This window comes from Mobula birostris, chromosome 4, assembly GCF_030028105.1.
Source record: "Mobula birostris isolate sMobBir1 chromosome 4, sMobBir1.hap1, whole genome shotgun sequence".
In the NCBI taxonomy this organism is placed as follows: domain Eukaryota; kingdom Metazoa; phylum Chordata; class Chondrichthyes; order Myliobatiformes; family Myliobatidae; genus Mobula; species Mobula birostris.
In genome coordinates this window covers 47,020,010-47,041,009 of record NC_092373.1, presented here as the reverse complement: position 1 = coordinate 47,041,009, position 21,000 = coordinate 47,020,010, and the positions used below count along the sequence as shown (strand labels likewise).

The following is a 21,000-nucleotide window of genomic DNA, read 5'->3' as shown; positions in this document are numbered from 1 at the left end:
TGCCCATAGCAGTGAGAGGTTGAAAATGTCCTTTAATATTCCTGCCAGTTGGTTGGAACAGATTTTCAGATCCTTACTAGGTACTCCATCGGGACCTTCTGCCTTGTGAGGGTTCATTCTCTTTAAAGACAGCCTAACATCGGCCTATGAGATAGAGATCACAGGGTCATCAGGTGCAGCAGGGATCTTCACAGCTGTAGTTGGTTGTATTCTCCCTTTCAAAGCGGGCATAGACAGCTTTGAGATCATCTGGTAGTGAAACATTGCTGCCATTCATGCTATTGGGTGAGTGCATGGAATAGCATGATAGACAATCTTGATAGTGATGTAGCAATGGTCCAGTGTGTTGTTTCCTCTAGTATTGCAAGTAATCTGTTGATGGTAATTGCTTAGTGATTTTTTTCAGACTGGCCTGCTTAAACTCTCCCAAAATGATGGTGAATGCATTAGGGTGCGCTGTTTCATGAATGTTGATCCATTTTCTCAGATCATCTAAAGCCTGATTGACATTGGCCTCAGGTGGAATGTATACTGCTACCAAAATGACCCCAGAGAATTCCTGTTGTAGGTAAAAGGGATGACACTTAACTGTCAGATATTCCAGGTCTAGTGAGCAGAATTGGGACAGCACTGATATATTTGTGCACCCAAAAGAGTTGATCATGAGGCATACTCTTCCACCTCTGCTTTTGAGAGACTCTATAGATCTATCCTGATGGTGTACAGTAAACCCGTCGATCTGAATAGCTACATCTGGTACGGAAGGTGTTAACCAGGATTCCGTGAAACAAAGGATACACACGGTACTAAAGTCCCTCTGATTCAGCACCCGAGCTCTGAGATCATCGATTATATTCACCAGAGTCTGCACGTTTGCCAGCAATGATTTGGATGATGAAATTGATGACTTTGTTGCAACGTTTGCAGATGATAGGTGGAGGGGCAGGCAGTTTTGCGGAAGTAGAGAGGCTACAGAAGGAATCAGACAGATTAGGAGAATGGGTAAAGAAGTGGCAGATGGAATACAGTGTTGGGAAATGTATAGTCATGCATTTTGATAGCAGAAATGAAAGGGTTGACTATTTTCTAAATAGAGAGGATATACAACAAAAATAACTGAGGTGCAAAGGGACTTGGAAGTCTTTGTGCGGGACTTCCTAAAGGTTAATTTGCAGGTTGAATCTATGGTGAGGAGGGCGAGTGTGATGTTAGCATTCAATTCAACAGGAGTGGACTATAAAAACAAGGATGTAATGTTGAGACTTCATAAAGCACTGGTGAAGCCTCACTTTTGGGCCCCTCATCTTGGAAAGAATTTGCTGCAATTGGAGAGGGCTCAAAGGAGGTTCACTAAAATGTTTCCAGGACGGAATGGCTTGTCATATAAAGTGTTTGATGAATGGCCTGTTTTCACTGGAATACAGAAGAATAAGGGGAGTCCTAATTGAAACCTATCGGATGGTGAAAGGCCTTGATAAAGTAGATGTGGAGAGTATGTTTCCTATGATGGGAGGGTCTACGACTACAGGACACAGCCTCAGAATAAAGGGGTGTCCTTTTAGAAGGGAGATGAGAGGAATTCCTTTAGCCAGAGAGTAGTGAATCTGTGGAATTAATTGCCACAAGAAGCTGTGGAAGCTAAGTCTTTATGTATATTTAAAGCAGAGGTTGATAAGTTTCTTGAGTGGTCAGGGTATGAAGAGATACGGGGAGTAAGACAGGAGATTGGGGCTGAGTGGAAAATGGATCACCCATGATGAAATTGTGGAGCGGACTTGATGGGCCAAATGGCCTAATTCTGCTCTTATCTCTTATGGTGTTACAATCTTATGGTCTTATTTTTTCTGCCTGTTTTGTTTGTCTTCCTCCTGTCATGTCCTTTTTATGCCTCTTCCTCCCTGTTCCTTAAGCACTCAGCACAGTGCTAATGGCTTATAGTGGGCCTTCCTGCTGAGATGATAGTGTTGGATTAGACTAATTGCTTTTTTCTTTGCAGCTTAAAAATTGATTTACTGCTTGTATTTTATATAGCTACTTACATACGTGGAACTGTTTAGTATGTTTCCTCGTGGTTGCAGTAGGTATATGCAGTTGTTCTGTGTGTCCTAAAGTAGTTACAGTTCTTTGTAATATTCTGGAAAGCTCTGGGAGCTTCTCCAGTGTTGCATTATATGAATGGGGGCTGTCTAATTGATTAACTCTTATCTACAAATTTGAATGGAAACTTTCTTGTTTATGGTACAAACAGAGCTGGCCATGTTGCCTCGCCATCTTTGCTTCTTCTCTTACTTCTCTTACTGCACCTCTGCACCATCCATTTCCAATTCTCTTTGTTCTATTCGCACTTAGTGAAATGATTTTGAAACAACAAATTTTATGCCTCTTTCTTGACTTCTGAGAGAACCTTGGATTAAACACTACAGAATCCAACAGTAGAAAAGAATAGTGCACACATTAGGAGTTTTAACATCTCTACTGGGCACTGCGCTGTGCATGAATACTGGAAAGAACTGCAAATATAATGGATTTCAGTCCTCCAAAATATCTTAATGTTAGAATTTTTGCCTGGTCATATCAGTAATAAACTCGGTTTTTGTGGCAACGTGAGAGATGTTGTATGCAAGTCCCGAGAATGAGTAACAGGGTGCAATCCCATATCATAGTGAATAGACTGTCACATAGGAGTACCCCTTCCAAATACACCAATGCAGAATAAAGCATCCTGATTTCCTGAATACATGACCAGCTTGACATTTTACAGATATTCCCCATCAACTGGGCAGTGATGGACTAGATCCATCGTATTTGCAGTTCATCTCGGAATCCATATATAGGATCTACATATTGCCTGCATTCAGAAGCACCTTGCATCCTAGGGAAGCCAACAATCTATTGGAAAAAACATACATTCCCTCCACGTGCCTCTAGCTGGTAAGAGAATGAAATGTACCTAAATCTGCTTCATTTGAGAGAGTCAGTGACTTCCCATATGTAGCTGGTGGGCATCAACATGCAAGATGTTGCAAATATGTCACCTACAATTTGAAAGGCTCCCAATACACAAAGTTCCTAACAATATACCCTTCTTCACACTGCACTCTGTTGCAGTCGTGGTTTGTGCACGTGGCAAATTTCAGTACAGATTTCTGTTTTGAAACATCGCTATTTCATACGTTGCTTCTTGATAAGAATCTTATCAGTGTAACTTTGAAGAGTCCAAGTGAATTTGACCTGTCGAAAGCTCTTTTTGGTCTCCTTTTTCTGTTCCATATTCTACATTCAATATCCAACAGAATTTGCATGCCAATGGGAATACCTACAAAAGCTCCCAGGCCAGGAAACTTGAAAGCTAACTTTGCCAGGATGTTATTTCTAGCTGAGTGCCAGCTTCCCCATCTGTAGGCACAGGACAGCTCTGGAATTTTGCAACTTGACAATACAAAGCTTTAATTTAAAGCATGAATGAATGTATTTCCAATACATAAAAGTTAATTATTCCCATGAATTCTTCTCTCCATTCAGTGCACAACTCTAATTCGTCCAGTACTTTCAGAGAGGGTTAGCATTTTTTGACAGAACAAACCAAACCTATTGGTTTCCACATTCTCTGTGATGATTATTTTTCAGTTGTTATAAATGTACAATGCTTATTTATGGCTAAACTTCTTACTTTATAATGTTTCATGATGTGACAATATGGATACCCATACTATATTCCAGGTTCCTTCAAACCAGTGTTAGGGGACCAGTGTTTCTTTCAATTGAAATCTGACAAAAAATTTGATTCCATATAGTTGGTATCAAATTCAGTCAAAGCATACAATAGTGTTACCTTCACTTCAGCATCTTGGTTGTTGAATATGCCGTTGTCCAGGAAAGATGATAAACCAAGAGTGCATGGTAAACATTCCATGTAACAGTCTGATCATAAATAAAGAGCTTTCCTAATGCACCAGTTATGTAGTCAACTGATTCACGTTTAGTTATCTCATGCTGTTATTTACCTCATTCCTCTTCTGACTTGTCCAAATTATTTGGAGTTTAAAGTGTGTATGCAAAAGATACAAGGCACTCTTTTCTTCTTTTAACTTTTTCTATCCTTTTTTTTGTGGTTTCTGTGTTAGGCCATGCCTGAATATAAGTTGTATAATTAAACAGTAATAGAATTGGTATGACAAAATAACCAGTCCCTATTAGAACTATCTAATACCTGCTTCCAAAAAATGGGCTCATTATACTTGTATTATATTCCAAAAAGCTATATGTTTGCAACATTAATGTTAAAATAATGTCCTAGTTAATCAACAAATTTCCTTGGCTAATGAAGGGGTTTCAGAGGTCACTCTGTTAAAACTTACAAAGCATTGATTTTGATCACCTAACCATGGCATAATGGTTTGCTAGCTTCATTCTGTTCCAAACACAATTATTCAGAAGCATAATCACCCAAAAATCAAAGCTCCAGCATTTAGGCAATTGGTCTCCATGTTCTTCCCACCTGTAAGTGGATACACATTTTAATGTGATTTGCTTCATGTATCATTTTAGATCATTCATAGATCTGAGGGTTTTTTCCTCAAATGATCATTATTAATAAAATGTTGACTTTTTAAATCAGAATGAAATCTTAGACTCAGGATAATTTATGGCAAAATATAGTGTATCCTTATTATCATTTGGGCTGTAGGATATGTGCCTTACTCTTTTTATTGTTTGAGCATCCAAAATCAATGTGGTGTGTTCAAGACTAAGAACAATAGAATGTTAATATCTGAGGAAATGCAGACAGGCAAGAAGATAGAGTTGAGGTGATAGATCAGCCATGATCTTTATGAACAATGTGGAGCAAGGAAAAGAAGGCATGAGTTTGCTTTCGAATGGCAGGGAGATATTGGTGCTTGCACATGTTCATAAAGAGTATGGCCAGCTTAATGCCTTTTTCGCACATTTTCAGAGGGAGAATGATGACATACAGTACCTTCACAAGTCAACCACCGTATCCAGCAGCCCTGTATTCTCAGTCTTGGAGGCTCTCATAGAAACATCCCTCAGGAAGGTGAAATCTTGCAAGGCATCAGGCCTTGATAGCATACTTATTCGTGTTTATGTTGAAAGAAAACTGTACTGCCCAACCCCTTCTATGGTGTGATGTTCCCACATATTTCAAAATTGCAACACTCAAGAAGAGCAGGGTGACTTAGCTTGACAATTGGTATCTGAGAGTGCTTGCACTCCCCATAATGAAGTGCTTCAAGACATTGGTCCTCATTCCACTTCAATTTAATAAATAGCAGGTGTTATCTTGCTGCTCCTCCACCCTGCTCTGGACAACAGGAATATGTAAAACTTTGCAAAACACCATAAGTAAAACACAATCAATCACTCAACGTATCAAGCTCCAAGACATGGCCTCTGTATTTCCCTTTGTAATTTGATCCTTCACTGGGAGACAGCATTAAGTGAAGATCAGAAACATAATCTCCTCCTCACTGGCTGCCGACACAGGCATACCTCAGGGCTTCGTTCTTAGCCCCCTACTCTTCTCTCAATACCTATCAATGTATGGTTAAGCATAGCTCCAACACCATTTACAATTTTGTTAATGACACCACTGTTGGCAGAATCATGGGTAGTGCTGAGGAGGCATGCAAGAGTGAGATAGGTCAGCATGTTTGAGTGGTGTCATTAAAACTTTGCATTCAATGTCAGCAAAACCAAAGAACAGTTTCCTTTGGACTTTAGAGAGTGGAAGTTGGGTAAACACCAGTCATCATTAAGGGTTTAGCTATGGAAAGGGCGAGCAACTTCAAGTTCCTGTCAACATCTTGGAGAATCTACCCTGGGCTCAGCACATGAAGATGATGTGTCAACGTCTCTACCCAATTTAAGGAGAATTGCAATGTCTCTGATAAATTTCTAAAGATATATAGTGGAAAGCATACTGCCTGTTTGGATCACAGCTTGGTATGGAACCCCCAATGCACAAGAACATAAGAGGCAGTAGGGAGTGATAGACTTGGTCAGTTCCATTGGGTAATGATATCCCCAACATTGAGGTCAATGTCTCAGGAAAGTGACATCATCGACATCAGGGATTCCTCCATCCAGGTCATGTCCTCTTCTCAATGCTGCCATTAGCTAGAAGATAATGGAACATGAAGACCCACGTATCAAGGTTCGCCATCAGGTTGTTGAACGAATCTGAAAGACCCCAACACTACCTTGTTTCTTTTTTTTTCAGTTTGCATCATTTTTCTGTTAATTCTGTTGTCTAAATTATGCATAAATTAAATCTGTTAACTTCTGTTTGTTGTGTTTGTAAAGTGCTGTACAACTGCTGCAATAAGCTATTCTTCCTGGCAATTCTACTCTGTGTATGTTTGCTACGACAATAAACTTGAACTTGAATATGTGATTGGTATTAAGGAAGAATTTAATCAAAACTGCTTTAAACTTTTGTTTAAAAGATTAATTATAGATTTAAAAGTATGAAAATCTTAATTAAAAATTATTAATTTACTTATTGAAGAAACTGGAAAGGATAAATCTCTGCATTTAAAAATACTCATTCTTTAACTGAGAGGAAGGCTGTAAAGGAGGGCTTTAACTTTATGTTCCATTACAGTCCTGAGATAGTGCAGGATCCTAAGTGTTGATTCAGCTTCAGGAATATAGCATACACTTTTTCTACAAATCTCTAGAAACGTTGCCCATATTCACACGGGAAAACTGAAAAGTAGGACAGATTTTAATGTGTCCCACACCATGGGCATTTACCTTCAGGTTCCCCAATAGTGCTGGGTTTGTGCAGGATCGCAGGTGTTTCAGCTTCAAGGGTACACCATACACATTTTCTCTGCAACTGTTGAAATGTTACCTACATTATGTTCACAGGGGAAATTTTAAAAGTAGAGCAGATTTTGAAGTGTCCCAAGCCACGAGCATTTAGAGTGCATATCATGAACAGAGCTGACAGCTCATTGAGAAAGAAAACAGTTTTCAACTTGTGTCAACATAGGCATTGGCATGGCATATTTTGACTTTATTGTTGAAGAGAGATTTCCTCTACATCTGTGAAACTTTCTGATTGTGATCAGAATAAAAAAAAATCTTCTGGTATGTAATCTCTTCCCCATTTATTTTTCTAATCATGATTTTTAAATAAGGAATTGCATAATTGTTTGAGTTTTCAAATGCGTCAACTGGACAAGCTTTTTATAATCACTACACAAGATCCTCCCTACTGTTAACAATCAATATCCCCATATAGTCCTGACCTCATCATGGGCTGCAAAACACTTTCTTCTGGAACATAAACTATTAGCAGTGAACAATCAAAAAAATGAAAAATTAACAATTTGTTAAAAAGAAACTACAGCTGATCTACATGTCACAAATAATCACAAGTAGGTTCTTAGTTGGCACTTACACTGCTGTTTGCTTCCCACTTCAGCCACCTTTCATTCATGCTGGTATCTTTTAATCAACCATGCAGCACTCCATTATAATGGTGACAGAGGCCCTATTCAGGTGGGTCATTGAGTTCATTTCCTTTCTCTGAGAACCATTGTTTGTGTGTCTGCTGCAATGGAATTTCATCAAGTGGTGGGTTTTATCAATTAGTTTTCTTGATGCCATCCATGAGGCCTGAACAGTCTAGATAATAGACAGACAAATTTAATCACTGCAAGAGAATTCTCTGCTTTTAGAATGCTTTTAAAAAATTGCTGGCAGCCAGATCAAACACCATCTAATAACATGCCAGTGTGGAAACTGCCACAGTTCATTTGTTCTGACAATATGCGATTAATAAGGGATGTAGGGGTATACTTGAGGAGTGTAAAGGATATGGTATTACATTAAAAAGGAAATTAGGAGATCAAAAAGGAGCTGCGACACATCCCTGCCAATAAGTTAAAACAGAATCCGATTGCCCTTGGAGTGATGATATACAAAACTATGCAGTGAGTTAAACACCTTCTCAAAAATCACCCGAGATGGAAGGTTCCTTTAGGGTTTTAATGAGATCTTAAATGTGAAACTGAGCAAGTTAAGTAAAATTTGTATTAAATTTGATACGGAATTGTTGGATGCCTTAATATACTAATACTGCCAATTAATGTGTCCCACACCATGGGCATTTACCTTCAGGTTCCCCAATAGTCGTGGGTTTGTGCAGGATCCCAGGTGTTGTTTCAACTTCAAGGGTGCACCATACACATTTTCTCTGCAACTGTTACTCTGCCATAGCTGGATGCATCAGCAAGGGAAATGAGGCTGAGTACAGGGCTATGGTAGGAAACTTTGTCACATGGTGTGAGCAGAATTATCTGCAGCTTAATGTGAAAAAGACTAAGGAGCTGGTGGTAGACCTGAGGAGAGCTAAGGTACCAGTGACCCCTGTTTCCATCCAGGGGGTCAGTGTGGACATGGTGGAGGATTACAAATACCTGGGGATACGAATTGACAATAAACTGGACTGGTCAAAGAACACTGAGGCTGTCTACAAGAAGGGTCAGAGCCGTCTCTATTTCCTAAGGAGACTGAGGCCCTTTAACATCTGCCGGACGATGCTGAGGATGTTCTATGGGTCTGTGGTGGGCAGTGCTATCATGTTTGCTGTTGTGTGCTGGGGCAGCAGGCTGAGGGTAGCAGACACTAGCAGAATCAACAAACTCATTCGTAAGGCCAGTGATGTTGTGGGGATGGAACTGGACTCTCTGACAGTGGTGCCTGAAAAGAGGATGCTGCCTAAGTTGCATGCCATCTTGGTCAATGTCTCCCACCCACTACATAATGTACTGGGTGGGCACAGGAGTGCATTCAGCCAGAGACTCATTCCACCGAGATGCAGCACAGAGCATCATAGGAAGTCATTTCTGCCTGAGGCCTTCAAACTTTACAACTCCTCCCTTGGAGGTCAGACACCCTGAGCCAATAGGCTGGTCCTGGACTTATTTCATAATTTACTGACATAACTTACATATTACTATTTAACTATTTATGGTTCTATTACTATTTATTATTTATGGTGCAACTGTAACAAAAACCAATTTCCCCCGGGATCAATAAAGTATGACTATGACTATAATTAATTTCACAAATAGAGGAGACGGAGCTAAGTAGTTATGGCGCCCAACGGTGACTCCTTTGCTTGCATCTTTGAAAGCAGTTCTATTTGCATCTCTAATATCTCTATTTCTCCCTTTCAGGGTTCTTTTGAAGACCCTGACCTGGAGTTACATGCTGACTACAGTTCTTTGCAGGAGTGGGACCCGCTCTCAGGGTTCCACAATCAGCTGCTAGTCACATGCCAAAGTCTCGGCCTAAGATTTCAGCACAGATTCAGAAGCCTGGGATCTCGAGTAACTGGAGACGGGCGGATCAAGGGTTGGCGTCGCCACAGGAGACCCATGAATCGTTGGGGGAGTCGGAATATCTGCTATGTGCCTGGGGACCCGGGATCCTTGCGATCTTCAGGCATAGAGCTTGAAAAAAGTGACATAACGGACTTTTAACATCGTAAACCAGTGAGTTGTTTGTTATCTCTCCCCGCTCGTTGGAAAATGGAGAGAGAGAGAGTCTGCATCATGTCGAATTATCGGGTGAACAATGTAGTCTTTGAGGTAACTGCAGGTCTATGTCTTTGCTACTGCTTTGCTCATGCTTGAGTGCTGGTAGTGAGTGCGCTTTATTTTTGACGGTGGGGCTAGGGGGATTGTTGTTCGCTGCCACTTACGTGTGGGAGGGAGGGGACTTTGAGGTTCTAACATTTAATTGTCATTCATTCTTTGGGGCACTCCTCTGTTTTCATGGATGGTTGCAAAGAAAAAGCATTTCTGGATGTGTATTGTATACTATTCTCTGACATTAAATTGTGCCTTTGAACCTTTTGAAATGGTTTTAACCAAGATAATGCACACATTCAGCTCTCCATAACTATGCCACGTAAACAAGAGTAAACTCGAGGTACAACGATATCTTTTGTGTAGCCTGGGGAAAAATACACACGTGCTTAACTTTCAAACTCATACAGGCTAGACCTTGAAATGAGTTCTCCTCGCTCACACTAGTAGGCCAATAAAGGAACTTCACAATCACGCTATCCAGTGCTGATCAACTTCCTTGTGAAAATCTAAAGCATCCACATGTAAAACATGTCAAATTACTGATATTCTAGATTTACAAACAAGTATAAACAAATTTACATGGATAATATCAAATATTATTCATCTTTCCTCACCAAACCTGGGAAAAGCATTAAAACATTCAAGCATCGTTCTTTCTAGAACATGGCAACTCTTCGTTCCATTCCACCCATGCAAAATGATATCACCGTTTTCTCTTGAAGGCACAGGCAGCTATTTTAGCATTACCAAGGTGAATATATAAATGCACTTTAACAATAAAAAATGGATATTCAGTGGTCACCTGGTTACATCTTAATGACAATAAGCAATGAACATTATACATCCTCCAAAATACATCTACTAAATGTTTACCAATATTAATAAAACTTAAGACTCACAGATATTGGTGTTTCAAAGACAAATAAGGAAGGGATGGAGATGGATGTCTTTCTACTGTGTGCTTCAAATCAAATCCAAATTAACCTGTATATGAAATGACATAAAAATAGCTTATGTACAGAATGTGATATTCATACAAAAAGAACGGAACCTCTTAAAAGTTAGAACTCTCCCTGTCTGGCATCCATGGGGTGAGTTAGATTCAGAATCAAGTTAACATCACTGACATATGTCGGAAAATTTGTTGTTTTGCAGCAGCAGTACATTCCAATACAAAATAATAAAAATTATAAATTACAATAAGTATATAAAAATAAATAAATGGAGTAAGTAGGGCAAAAAATACTGGGATAGCCTTCATGGGTTCATTGTCCATTCAGGAATCTGGTGGTGGAGGACGAGAAGCTGTTCCTGAAGCATTGAGTGTGTGTCTTCACTCCTCTGTACCTCGTCCCTGATGGTAGCAATGAGAGGTGGGCATATCCTGGATGATAGGGGACCTTAATGATGTATTTCTAGGCATCTCATTTTGAAGGAGGCTGAGTTTACAACTTTCTGCAGTTCTTTCCGATCCTGTGCAGTGGCTCCTCCATAAGATGGTAATGCAACCAGTTAGAATGCTATCCATGCTGCATCGGTAGAAATGTGCAAGTGTCTTTGGTAACATACAAAATCTCCTCAGACTCCAAATAAAATATAGCCACTCTTTTGCCCTTTTGTAATTGCATCAATATGTTGGGCCCAAGATAAATCCTCAGCGATATTAAACTTAATTACTGAATCTAAAAGTCAAATAATCATTTAATTAAGTCTTTAGCAAAAGAAGGATAGTCTCAGAGACTAGTCTTGAAAGCTGTCTTATTATACAGTTATTAACCATCCTGACTTCAAAAATACCCCAGCCTTAACGGTACTCCTGGTGGGGATCAGGAAGAAATGCTGGGCCAGATAATTATGAAGAGGGTGAGTCGATTAGCTTGGAGCTTTCTTGTGCCATGAACAGCTGGGTTGTGATCAGTAGGAACATAGTTCCATTGATTCTACTGGGTCGCATATAGTGGAATTGTGTAGGTTCTTGGAATGTTCAAACATTTAAGATCTTGAAGAGAAGAACACTGCTGCCATAGCCCATGTTTCTCTTTGGAGAGAGAGAGACATCCCATCCACAAGTGTCTGCAGTTAAAGCTCTTGAAATGAAGCATCCCTGGATACTGACTGAGGCTGCAAATCCAAAAGCGTCAAATTGACTGTTGATAGTTGATTGCACACCATGATGTGTAAAGGGCCTTTGGGTGTGAAAGAATTGAAAAGTAAAGATATCTGTAATGAGGTTCCATCTTAGGCCCAGACTGTGCTGCGTTGGAGGGAGGTCCTGTACAAGATCAATTTCCGTCGACGTTGGCCGTAGCTTCAGATGGGAAATGTTGCATAACCTAAGCACTGTTGGGTATGATCTTATGCAGTCTGAGATTAGACTGGGCCAACGTCTTGTGCTCTTTCAGCACATTAACTGCTTCTTCTGCACTAGACAAATGAGTTAAGACCATCATCAACATAGAAATGCCTCTCTAAGTATCTCTGTACTTCAGTTCCAAATTCCTTCTCACCCTCGTTAGTTATCCTCTTAAGGACAGAGTTTGCCACAGCTTGTGAAGGACATTTACCAAATACATGAACTCTCCTGCAGTACTCCAAAGTCCGTTGTCAAGTTGGTTGTCATGAAACCACAAGAATCAGGGGTAATCTCAATAATCCTCTCTCACTAGGAAGTTGTGGAACGTTTGTTCAATGTCTGACATCATTGTGATGTACTCAGTTCTGAAGCGCATTAGAGCCTGAGCAAACTTTTATTGAGGTCTGGACCCCGCAAGAACATATTTTTCAGTGATATGCCTTTTAAGTGCGCACTTGAATCAAAGTCAATTCCAATTGTGTAGATTTCTGTCGGTGGTAAACATCAAAGTTCGGCAATTATTGATCTTCTTTGTTTGGATCAGTTGGTGGAGCTAACTCAGAATAATTGTCCTTGAGGAATCTCTCCAAAACTCAGTGTAATGTCCTTCATTTCTGGTATCCTTCTCAACGTACAACTGAGGCACAAGAGTTGACTAAGGGCCTTCTCCCTGTTATTTGGTAGGAGCTGTCATCGAGAACGAAAAGAAAGAAGAGCTACTTAACTGAGTCATTTTTGCTAAATTCTTTGTTCATAATTTGAAGCTAGACCTCATCTTTGATGGAAGGTGCCAGTTTGTAATCATCTTCCGGATAACAGAAGACCACTAAGTCTGGTTGAGCAAACTTAAGTACATTAGAGTGCATGGTTTGCTCACCTACAATCTTCCCTTTCATACAGACAATACTCTCACAGGGTCTGAAATGACTTGGACGTCTACTCTCCATAATATTAGCCCTAAACCTGCTGACAGTGGGCTGATGAGATAGGATGACTTCAACCAAGATGACCCAACCCAGGTCCAGTCATTGAGCATAAGGTGTGTTGTGCTGACCATTGCACTGTTCATGTACTTTATGTGCACAGATGGTGTCTCTGCCAAGCAACGGGAGAATATCAGCAGCAGAATCAAGTGAGAGAATCTTGTTAGCTTGGCCCTTAAAATGTGAATGATCCATGCTGGTTCAGTAGTTGGGATTTCATCAGATCATAAGATATAGGACCAAAATTAGGCCATTTGGCCCAATGAGTGTGCTTTGACTTTTCATCATGACTGATCAAATTTTCCTCTGAGCCTAAATCTCCTGCCTTCTCCCCATAATCCTTCATGCCCTAACCAATTAAGAATCTATCAATCTCTGCCTTAAATAGACTTGGCCTCCACAGCAAGAATTAGAATTTATTTAAATCTTACATATATCGCACAACATGAGGGAGTAAAAATCTTTGCGTTATGACTCTGTTGCAATGTACAGGCATGTGAATTTAAAAGTCTAATGGCTTGTAGAAAGAAAGTGTCCTGTAACCTTTTGATCCTGGCTTTAATGCTACGGTAGTTTTTGCCAGACAGAAGCAGCTGAAACAGTTTATAGTTGGGGTGACTGGTGTCCCCAATGATCTTCCAGGCCTTCTTTCTGCACTTACTGCTGCAAATGTCCACAATGAAGGGAAACTTACATCCACAAATGCACTAGGTTGTCCATACCACTCTCTGCAGGGCCCAGCAATCAAGGTTGGTGCAGTTCCCATACGGGTGGTGATACAACCAGTCCGTTTGCTCTCAATGGTGTCCCTGTAGAAAGCCTTGGGGATTTGGGGGCCTATGCTGAACTTTTTTAGTCACCTGAGGTGGTAGAGACACAGTTGTGGTACTTTTACCACAAAGCCGGTGTGTACAGTCCAGGTGAGGTCATCGGTGATGTGTATACCGAGGAACTTGAAACTACTCACCTTCTCAACTGCAGACCCATTGATGTTGATCGGGGCGAGCCTGTCTCCGTCCCTTCTGTAAACCAAAATCAGCTCTTTTGTTTTTTGGACATTGAGGGAGAGGTTGTTATCCTGGCACCACTCTGTCAGAGTGTCAACGTCTCCTCTGTAGGCTGTCTCACAAGGCCAATCAAAGTTGTGGCATCTGTAAATTTGATCAGCAGATTGGAGCTGTGTGTGGCAACACAGTTGTGGGTGTAAAGGGAGTAGAGAAATTAACTCAGAACACAACCCTGTGGGGCACCTGTCTTGAGGGTCAGAGGGGGAGAGGTGAGGAAGCCCATCCTTACCATCAGTCGGCGATCTGATAGGATGTCTAGGATCCAGGTGGGGTGCAGGTCGAGGACTCTGAGCTTCCTTTCAAGTCTGGAGGGAATTATGATGTTGAATGCTGAACTGTAGTCCAGGAACAGAATTCTAACCTATACATCTCTCTTCTCCAGCTATGGAGTCATTGGTAGACCGACTCCGTCAGTCGGTGAATCGTAGGGGGTCCAGTGTGGATGGTAGCATACTGCAGGTGTAGTCTTTAACCAGTGTCTCAAAGCATTTGCTTTTAATTGAGGCGAGAATGACAGGGCGCCAATTGTTCAGGCATGCTGCCAAAGAATTCCACAGATTCACCACTCTCTGGCAAAAGAAATTCCTCCTCATCTCTGTTCTAAAAGGGTGCCCCACTATTCAGAGACTGTATCCTTTGGGCTTTGACTCTCCCACCAGAGGAACTATCCTCCCCACATACACTCTATTTCAGCCTTTCACCATTCCATAGGTTTCAATGAGGACACCTCTTATACTTCTGAATGCAGGCCTAGAGCAATCAAACGCTCTTCATATAACAAGCCATTCATTCCTGGAATCATTTTTGTGAACAATTTGTGAGCACGCTCCAATTTCAACACATTCTTGCTAAAAAGAGGCCCAAAACTGCTCACAATACTCTATGAGGCCTTACCAGCACTTTATAAAATCTCAAAATCACAACCTTGTTTTTATATTCCAGTCCTATTGAAATGAATGCCAACATTGATTTTGCCGTCATCAGCAGACTCAACCAGCAAATTAACCTTTAGGGAATCCTGCACAAGGGCTCCCAAGTTCCCTTGTGCCTCAGTTTTTTGTGTTTTCTCTCCATTTAGGAAATACTCAGCACTTTTATTTCTTCTACCAAGGTGCATGACCATACACTTCCTGACACCGTATTCCATCTGCCATTTCTTTGCCCCTTCTCTTAATTTGTCTAAGTCCTTTTATAGCCTCTGTATTTTCTCACAAAACTACCTGCCCCTCCACTAATCTTTGTAGCAACTACAAACTTTGCAATAAAGCCATCATTCAAAATTATTAACATTTAATGTGAAAAAAATTGATCCCAACACATACTTTTGAGGAAAAATACTAGTCACCTGCAGCCAACCAGAAAATGCTCCCTTTATTCCCACACTTGGCCTTTTGCCAAGCAACCACTGCTTTATCGATGCTGGGATCTCTTCTGTAATACCATGGTCTTGTAGCTTGTTAAGCAGCCCCATGTAGGAAGGGAAAATATAAATATGAGGGAAAAATAATCAATAATCTAAATTAGGATATCAAAAGTTTTTCGATCATATAAAGGATAAAAGGGAGGTGGGAGTTGATATTGAACCATTGGAAAATGATGCTGGTGAGGTAGTGAGGGGAAAACAATGGCAGATTAAATTAATGGGTAATTAGCATCTGTCTTCACTGTGGAAGACATGAGCAGGGTGCCAGAGGTCCACCAGTGTCAGGGAGCAGGAGTGAGTGCCATTGCTATTGAAAACGAAAAAGTGCTAGGTAAACGCAAAGGTCGTAAGGTGGAAAAGTCACCTGGACTAGATGGACTACATCCCAAACTCTTGAGAGAGGTTGCTGAAGAGATAACAGATGCATTGATCATGATCTTTCAAGAATCACTTGATTCTGGCATGGTCCCGGAGGACTGTAAGATTGCAAATGTCACTCCACTCTTTAAGAATGGAGGAAGGCAATAGAAAAGAAATTATAGAATGGTTAGTCTAATCCCAGTGCTTGGGAAAGTGTTGGAGTCTATTATTAAGGATGAGGTTTCGGGATAATTGGAGACTAATGATAAAATAAGTCTAAGTCAGTATGGTTTCTGTAAAGGGAAATTGGGGAAGTAACAAGCAGAGTGGACAAAGGAGAAGCAGTGGATGTCATTTACTAGTATTTTCAGAGGGCATTTGGAAAGGTGCCACACATGAGGCTACTTAACAAGATAAGATCCTATGGCAGATGCTGGAAAGATACTGGCATGGATAGAGGAATGGCTGAAATATAGGATGCAGTGAGTGGGATTAAAAGGGTTTTTTTCTGGTTGGCTGCCAGTGACTAGTGGTTTTCCTCAGGAGTCAGTATTGGGACCGTTACTTTTCACATTGTTTGTCACTGATTTGGACAATAGAATTGATGGATTTGTGAATAATACCAAGATTGGTGGAGGAGTAGGTAGTGCTGAGGAAGCAATACAATTGCAGCAGGACTTGGACAAATTGGAAGAATGGACATAAAAGTGGCAGACGGAATAGAGTGTTGGGAAATGTATGATAATGCATTTTGGTAAAAGGAATAGTAGTGCGGACTATTATCTAAATGGGGAGAAGGTTCAAACATCAAAGATGCTGAGGGACTTAGGAGTCTTGTGCAAGATTCCCAGAAGGTTAATTTACAGTTTGAGTCTGTGGTAAAGAAGGCAATGCTGGCATTTATTTTAAGGGGAGTTAAATATAAAAGCAAGGAGTTAATGCTGAGGTTTTATAAGACACTAGTCAGGCTGCACTTGTAGTCTTGTCAACAAATTTAGGCCCCATATCTGAGAAAGGATGTGTCATCATTGGAGACAGTCCGGAGGAGGTTCACTAGGATAATTCCGGGAATGAAGGGGTTAACATATGAGGAGTGTTTTGCAGCTTTGGGCCTGTACTCACTAAAATTTAGAAGAATGTGGGAGGATCTCATTGAAACCATTTGAATGTTGAAAGGACTAGATAGGTTGGATGAGGAGAGGATGTTTTCTGTGGCAGGGGTGGGGAGATCAAGAGAGCACAGCCTCAAAATTGCAGGGCGACCCTTTAGAACAGAGGTAAGGAGGAATTTTTTTAGTCAGAGAGTAGTAAATCTGTGGAATGCTCTGCCACAAACTGTAGCGGAGGACAAGTCTGTACGTATATTTAAGGAAGAAGTTGATTGTTTCCTGATCGGTCTGGGCATCAAAGGATATGGTGAGAAAGAAGGTGTATGGGGTTGAGTGGGATCTGTGATCAGCCATGATAGAATGGTGGAGCAAACTCGATGGGCTGAATGGCCTAATTCTGCTTCTATGTCTTATGGACCACAACCTCTGGCTGTTCACCCTCCCACATAAGAATGCTGAGGACTCAATCCAAGATGTCCCAGTCTCTGGTACACAGAAGGCAACATACCATCTTGGAATCTCATTCTCACCCACAGAACTTCCTGTCTGTTCCCCTATCTAACGAATTCCCTCTGACCACAGCATGCCTCTTGTCTCCACTGAGTCACAGAGGCATATTCAGTGCAGAGACCCGACAACTGTGACTTTCCCCTGTTCGGTCAACCAACCCCAAGTGGTATCCAGAGTGATGTACCTGCTGTTGAGTGGGGATGGTCACAAGGGTACTCTGTATTGGGTCCTTAATCCCTTTCCCCTTCCTGATTGCCACCCAGTTTCCTGTGATCCTGCACCTTCAGTGTAACTACCTCTCCTATATACCAACCCTTCAGCCTCCCAAATATCCTTGAGTTCATCCATTTCCAGCACCAACTCCTTAACACAGAGTGTTAGAAGCTGCAGCTGGTTGCACTTGTCACAGTTGTAGTCATCAGGAGCACTAGAGGTCTCACTTTCTTCCCACATCTCACAAGAGGAGTATTCAACTATCCTGTCTGGCATCCCTACTGCTCTTGCTGAACCAATATAAAGAAGGGAAGGAATAAAAAATGTAACCTTGAGCTTTTTTTTCCTTTGCTTTCTCTGACTGAAGCCTCTCTTCCTGAAGGCTTGAAGAGCTAAAGCCTGAAAATCACCACTCTGACTCTGTCCACTCAGATGATGGCCACTGTAATATTGGCCACACTCTGAGACCTGGCAAGGGGAAGCAGACCTCCCCTCCTATTGACTCCATGACAAATCCACTGGCTCGTCTTCCAGCAACTTCTGATGTTCCAGAAAAATCTTTAGAGTGTATGGGGAAACAGAAGCTTGAATCTGAATGTGTCGAAGAATGCTAACTTTGCCAATGACACTGTGCTGAGAGTCCTTGATGAGGATGGCTTGGACCCAAGTTCTGGAGTATCCGAGGCAGGGATTAAGACATGGTCTCAAAAGGGATTGAGAAACTGAGCACAAAGCAAATGTTAGACAAAATCGCTGGTAGGCTTTCAAATGAGCACTGAACTTCCTTCTTCTTCTTCTTCTTCTTCTGACTTTTAATGGTGGTTGGCAATCCAACTTAAAGGTCCAATACTGCCACCAGCTGGACTGGAGTGTGATGTAGAGAGATGGGAAATAAAACCCCTACTAATCCTTTACCAAATAAAAACAAATTACCCTAGAAAGTCTAATGGATTTTACATAATGAAAGACATTATTGTGAATTAAATTAAAGTCACTTTCATAACCTAGCAAAGTTTTTAAATGAAAACTGGCAACCCTAAAGCTATAGAGCAGCGTGCATTTGCTTTCTTACAACATTGTATGCTTCAGATTGTAAAAGAATGTGTTGAACTGTTTCATAATGATGACAAAACTCACACACACCAGAGTGATGTTTTTCAAAAAGTTGTAAAGAATAATTGAGCACAGAATGCCCAATTCTAATTCGAGTCAATATAATTCCTTCCATTCTTGTCTTACCCCCTTCTCTGATCAATCCAATAGTTTCATGTGTCCTGTAAAGATATCTTCCCTTATGCCAATTATTCCACGGTTTGCCATAATCTCCTAATTCTTAGCCCCACCAATCCCTTAGTTTCTGATTTGCTAAGATGATCTTTTAACAGCTTTTTTGGCCAAGCAAACAACCCGCTCATTCCTCCTCAACACTTCTGTGTGCAGGGAATCATAAGAAGGAGACATGTAGACCAATACCTTGAATGCAAAATAATGTTAGAAGAACTTCCAGCAGTAAATCTGACCTACTGGTAGAATTACCTACTTTAAGACTAGTCAAAACCGAAAAAAAATCTGAACAATTTGTAATTTTGCAAGGATAGATTTCCTTCACCCACTGTAAGCCCAAAGGTTCTGCAGTATATGCCGACAAGTGATTAGAAAGCCATTTCTTTATCATTACCTGTCATTCAAGTACAAAAACAGCCACACCAATATTCCCTGTTAAATTATCTTTTGATCCATCACTAAAAATGGTTAACATATTACAATAAATTTTCTTAACATACTGATGAACCAACAAACATATCAGGATCCTTGCATTTCATTAAATCATGTAATCTAAAGTCAACTAAAGCCATTGGAAAAAAAAACAGTGCAGTTATCGAAAAAGCTACAGTGGGACAAATTAAATTAATTGAACAAACCCATATTCCTAGCGTCATGAGAACCCAGCCACCCCAAAATGAATACATTCATCTTGTGATGTTCCCAGCAGTCTTCCAATGTACATTTAACAGGGTGATCATTGATGTGCCCCCTCAAGTTAACCCGATATGTTCAACCTCCACAACTGTAAGGGTAATTGTTCAATTTCAACCAGTAAAGCTGAAACAGGAGATAACCTTACTACGCCACAAGACAGTCTTAAAGTCTGTGCTTGTTTCACATCCAAACATTTTAAATTTGAAGATGATGCTTTCCATAAGCCACACAGATATAATCAAGTGCTGATCTAAGTAAACAAATATATATGGTCAACAGCGATTTTCATGTAGCAAACACGAATACCCACATAAACACCTAAGGATATTTAATGCCCCTATACATTTGTCAATTATCTTAATGACATGGGTGCTTCCATGTCAGCTTATTATCCAGCCACATGCCAAGAAATCTTACCACTGACACTTCAAGAGTTTGACTATATGATTTCAAATTAAGTGGACGTCTATTGATCCTCTTTGTAAAACGTGTTTTAGCTACTGAAAGCTTAAAACCCCATCTATTTGCCCACTGTCTGACCTTATTAATTGCTAATTGCATCCTGTATACAGTTAAATTGAATATTTTCCTCTGATCCATAAAACTCCATCATCTGCAAAAAGTGATATTCCCACCCCAGTATCTATCTCAGAGAAAATATCATTAATCATAATATTAAACAATAAAGAGCTACAAATACTGCCTTGTGGAGTCCCATTCTCTAGCTCATAGAAGCCTGATTGTACTTTTCCTACCCTAACCTGCATAGACCATCCAAATAGTAAACACAGAAAAAAATTATGCAGGTTTCCTCTCGCACATAATTTCCATCATTTAATCAAAAGACCACCCCTCCATAACATATGATTCATCTCTAGCAAAAAATACTGCTATTATATCTTCTTTACTTTTCTGTGCTTTCCTAATATCATCTTCCAAACATAAAACTGAATCTAATGTCATTCTACCCTTCTGAAATCCACCCTGATAAAATTCTATATCACCTCTTTTTCCCAAAACGTAATTCAACTGCTCAGTTACCACACGTTCTACAAGTTTACACAAATGGGATGAAAATAAGTCATTGTCAGGTGTTCCGGTACAATGATATGCTAGGGTAACCAGGCACTCCTGTGTCCAATTATACACACTCCAGAGAACAGAGAATACATTCCAAAGCAGTGTCCTGTTGACTGTTTCATTGACCTGTGTGCTGCTGATACAGAAATCATGTCAAGGCTGCCTCAAAAGCTATGTCCTGTACCTGGCTCAATTTCTGAAATGACCTAGGAATAATTCTGCATTACAATAATTCCTGTATCTGCATAAAGTTATACAATACTAAAAGAGAAACAACATTGCACAACCTTGTA

General features: G+C 40.5%; 1 long non-coding RNA gene across 2 annotated transcripts in view; it reads left to right on the top strand.

Annotated features, from left to right (window-relative positions):
• The window catches only part of LOC140195900 (uncharacterized), a 232,532-nt gene that overhangs the window by 207,816 nt on the left and 3,716 nt on the right, over positions 1 to 21,000 (top strand). The window contains exon 3 of one of the 2 annotated variants that reach the window (XR_011885566.1): positions 9,213 to 9,704. The exons of the other annotated variant lie outside the window; for it this stretch is intronic. This is a non-coding gene — a long non-coding RNA (uncharacterized lncRNA). Of the gene's footprint in view, positions 1 to 9,212; positions 9,705 to 21,000 lie in introns of those variants that run through there. 2 annotated transcript variants of the gene reach the window in all.